Below are 5,159 nucleotides of genomic sequence, written 5' to 3' on the forward strand. Positions count from 1 at the left end.
CTTCTGTGTTCAGAGGTTTTTTTACTCATCCACACATTTGTCTTGCTTTAAACTTTTAACTGTTCTGCCTCTGCATGCACTTTTGTTTCTATACAAAGCTGTATGTATTTCCCATGTTTTTCTTAAACTGAAGTACAAGTCAAAGCAATTTTGCATAGCTTCTTTTGTAGCTGTTTTTATAATGATTTCAACACTGTTTACCACTATGATACTGGCATTGTAATTGGAATCTTCCAGCAGTCGCCAAATCTCTGTTCTTTGGCATTGTACCATTGGAACACTGTTTTCATCACTCTTTTACAGCTCATGAGAACAACTGGAAGGTTGTGCCAGCTGTCACAGTACTGATTGTTTATGATGGCAATAGGAAAGACTGTGTACTATTGTTAAATAGCTTGTGCATGTAAATTGAGTACCTTTTGTTGCTGTATGTCAAACTATTGTACTGCAACCAGTGCTTTTATTGAGAATCAATGAACTAAAATGTCTTGAAAGAAGTTAATCATGTGTCGTCTTGTTAAAATGTTTAGCTGACCACAAAAATGTGGAGGGCAAGTGACACATGGTAAGAAATCTTGGGTATTTCAGTCTGATACCATAATGAAGAAGGTGACTTCTGGGGTCTTAATATTTGACAAAGGTGAAGGATAGCTTGTGATTTGAGAGGATTAGTGGTGCTAATCCAGTGCTGCTGGAGGCTGAGAGAAGGTGCTTATTGGGGTCAAGCGGCCCCCCTGAGAACCATGGGGTAGTTTCTTTGGCTACAGGATCCACACTTGAGTGGACATGGCACTGCTTCGTGTGGAAGGGAAGATTTGTGCCTGATCGGTGCCCTGTCTCTCCACAAGGAGAGTGGGTTTTTGTGGGGTGTATGGATGAAAGTAATCCCTGATGCTCTGATCACAGTTTCTAAAAACTTAAATGAGAAGACAGAGTCCCTTTTATTTTCTGGTATCTTCTCCCTCCTTGATACAAGGAAAACCAAAACACTGCAGGCTTGTTCAGAGACTTCAGTATTGCTCTAATTTTGTGTTCTATCAGTTTGTCCTGTGTTAACAGGAATTTTTTTTTTTTGCATTGAAGGACTGGTAGACTCAAAATTGTTTTTGAAATACTGTCTCCTGTTGTCACTTAAATTATAAATGTATTTTTGACTGTATGTTACCTCTAGTAACAAAGAACATGCATCTGATAATAGGGTTACCCAAATCCTCTTGCCAGTATTTTCTCATGCATGTACTTTTACATAAATTATTTGAATTCAGACAACATATTTTGTATTGTCTTTAATTAAATTGTTGAACTTTCTGTAAACTTTTGTACTACAGCAAAGCTGTTCTGTGTTTCTTTATTAGACCAGATGCTGGAGGGGAAATGTTAATAATATCCTGTGGGTATTCAGCCTCAGTTATACAAAACAGGAATTTATTATAGTTAAGTTATATGCAAGTGGTCCTTTGTCACTGTCATAGGAAATACCACCATGGAGTGGTACTTCTGTCTCTTCATGCTTGGAAGAGAGCAATTTAAATAATTAAAATATTTGCATGGTAAACTGGTGGTGTTTGTGATTAATATTAATCAGAAGTTCACTTGCACTTGAACTTTTGGAATTAACTGAGGTTTTTTGTATGTAAGCTAAACCTTTTTGAACTTTCCTGGACTTTGGAGATCTTCAGTTATTTTTTTTTACTCATTGGTCAGTCCCTTTTGTGGATGTCTGTGCAAGAAGAAGTGCTGTGAGTAGAACATCTGTACTGTAAGGATGGTCTCATTTAATTTTGAGAATCTGTACAGGTTGGCTGTTATTTTACTCTATTCTGGTTGCATTGTGTACTTGAACTCTTCATTAATGCTGTTCAGAGACTCTGTCACACTTCTACCCAAGATTTCCCTCTTCTTGGTCTGATGTTTTACATGGTCGCGTGACAAGCTGACAGAGCAGCAGTTTATAAATGGAAGGCTTTAATAAAGGAGGAATTATCACCCTGCTCTGAGAGTCCTATGCCTCTGGAATTTTTCAATCTAAAATATTAAGAAAATAGCTAGAGCTCTCATAACACAAATTGACACATGCTGGAATATTGGAAGATTCCAAAGAGCTGATGAGGTTTCCTTCCCCCAGACTGGCTTCTCTGCATATTTCAGCTATTGAATCGTAGAAGGAACCATTAAAGGAAAAATGATAGAAAAGGACAGGGGTCCTTGAACAGGAAGAGGAGAATGTTTACAGGTGATTTACCTTTGCAATACAAGTGTCAGGCTACCAAAGGCCACACCAAAAGCCAGTTGGATATTAAAGGGAACAACTTATTTTGGTGAAGTTTCAGGTAAGCTTTGATGCAGATCTGTGAGTGATTTTTTTCTCTGCATGGTTTCCCCTGTTAGTTACTTGCCCCCTTTTGTGTAGGAACACTGAAGGGTAACATTTTCCCTCTACACACTTTGTTCCCTGAGAGCCCCACAACCTGTAAGGAATGTCAGGACTGGGGATGGGTCTGCAACCAGAGCCATTGTTTGTAGGAAAACATCCCAAGAAGAGCCCATGCTGTGATAGGCAGTTTCATCTTCATTTGTAGTCCTCATTTGCCTTGTAAAGGCAGGCAGACAGTGGAATAGTTTCTCTGGGAAAAGAAATGTTTTTCTTGGATTGTATTCATTTATGGCAAGGGTTATTGTGCTGACATGCTGAGGAACAGGGCAGTCCTTCATGTGGATATTGAAAAAATAAGAGGTTCCTCTTGACCTCCATTGGAATCCTGAACGTCTCCTCTCCTTACCTCTGCACTAGATGAATGGCCTGGCTGTATGTTTTGGCAGATTATAAAGCCCTGGGAAAGCCAAAATGCAGTTACATGTCATTTTTCTACAGGTCACTAAGATGACATGTGAGGGGTTTAGGTACTTGTGAACTCAGTCACATGTGGATATCCTTGAGGCTTTAAGGCTCAGTTTTCGTGTTTGGGAGATTCTTGAAATGGGATTTCCCTGCCTAAATGTAGACTTTCCATGTTGCGACTGGGCCACTCCGTCTGTGTTACACACCTCATGACCCCTTTGTGTATGGCAGAACCAGTCCTGTAGGGTGTATTTTGTCTGATATAGATGTTGCAGTTGAGGGTGGGATTGCTTATGTGCTGCTGGCAGGAGGGTACTGGCTTACAGCCTCTGCACCAAAAATACAGTGCTGATGTTAATTTTTACAGTCTTCTAATATTCTTTAAGCCATGGTGAGTGTGTGGAGTGTAGTGGAGTTTCAGCTGTGCCTTTTGTCCAGAGTTTGTACAGGTTTTGATTGACCTGACCTGTGCCATGTTGCTTTTGGTCAGTGAAATTATGAATTGTGCAAGTTAGCTTGTTCCATGAAGTGGAAGAGTTTATTTCCCCATGAAATAACTGGTTCATTGGATGGAAACTGCTGACTGTTGTAAAGCAAACCAGCCTTGTGAGTGGAGCAGCTTGGTAGCAAAGAGGGGTGACAGGGAAACAAATTACTTCTTTAAAACTTTCCAGCGGGGAAGAGCTGCTCCTTTCTTGATGGCTGTTCTCTCTGACACTCTGTGTCGGCAGCAAATTACAATTTTTTTTTGGTTTTCATTTCAGCTGCTGTGACAAGTGATGCCAGTGTTCTGTGTAATGCAGCAGCAGGGATCTCTGTAGGAAATTACTCTGCTTGAAAAATGAAGTCTGCTAAAATAAACAGATTGTCCAACAAAAAGGAACTTAAAGTCTACTTACAATTAACCTTCTGCTAAAATCTGTCATCTTGGTGTTGTTGAAAGTTGGTATAACACAAGGTAGGCCAATGGTGTGATGTATCAAAAAGTGTCACTGATGAATCATTAAGAGAATTATGTCCTACAAAAAGTTACGGTGATTTTCATTAACATTCTGCAGCTGTTCCCTCTAAGTGCTGGGTTTCCTTTTTTTTTCTTGAGTGACTTGTGGTTCTGATGTTAGCATGGGAGGCACATCATGAAACATTAAAATATAATTGCAAAAGAAGAGAACGTAGAAAGGAAATAAACCCTCCCTTCAAAGAAATGCAAACAAATTATTAATTTCATTAAAATACTTTAAAAAACAACACTAGCAGTGTTTCAGTCTAAACCAGCTACTACTGATAGTTGCAAAAGTAGAAGGTTTCAGAGTTCTAGATGATGAAAACCCCCTTGCTGCAGGTCCTGTATTGACCTGATTCTGATTTAAACTGAGTTCTAGTAAAGAGAAATTGTGGATTTTGCATGGTTTATTTTTAAATCCTTCTGTTTTCACATTATGTAGTTAGCATGCTTCTCATATGTAAAAGCAGCCTGTGAAAGTGTAAGAGTTGCCATTTCTGCTTTGTGCTTGGTATTGTAAATGACTGTTGGGTACAATAGAGGGTAGGGTTTTTCCCTATATGATAACATAATACCCAGCATACTTAAAAATTGTTGTATGGTTCCTAGTTGGATAAATGTTGTTAAGATGGTGTCACACATAAACCACTCTGAATCTAAAAAGGGAATAGTTGTTAGGATGTACTTCCTTTTCTCCATTAATGGCAATCTGTGCTTCACTTTGATTAGGTAGGTGATGGCAATTACTAGTGTGCTTTATGATTTGACTGTTTCCCTTAAAAGACCTTTCCAGCCATGATGGAAGATACAATGGCAGCTGTTACAGCGGGGATACTGCAACACGTGTATCAATCAACGAGGCCCAGGGAAAAGAAATATATAATGGACCGATTCTTGATAGATGTTTCAGAGAGATGTTTATTTTCTCAGCTGCATGGCCGGGGCCCTGCCAAAGAACTGCTCAATCCCGGGACCCCGGGGGGACACAAAACAACCAATGGGGAACGAGGCTGACCAGGGGCAGGGAAACCCCGTGCCTCCCCCCCAGGGCCCCTCTCCCAGGACCCCATGGCAGGGGGGGGGAGACCCCAACATTTCACCTGTTTATTTTTAACAAAAATAGATTTAAAACTTAATATTGAAAACAACTGGATAAATATGAGATAACAAGGACAGTTTCAAAACAAAACAAGCCACCCTCCTGAGTCTTTAAATGTCCAAACAGATTCTCTGGAACATCTTAAGGCTGACAGAAGGGAGACAGGACTCTCTGAGCATGCTTTGTGGGGAAAGTGAGGCAGGAGAGGGTTTAATTTC

The sequence above is a fragment of the Corvus brachyrhynchos genome, unplaced genomic scaffold (genome assembly GCF_000691975.1).
Source record: "Corvus brachyrhynchos isolate BGI_N302 unplaced genomic scaffold, ASM69197v1 scaffold28, whole genome shotgun sequence".
NCBI lineage: Eukaryota > Metazoa > Chordata > Aves > Passeriformes > Corvidae > Corvus > Corvus brachyrhynchos.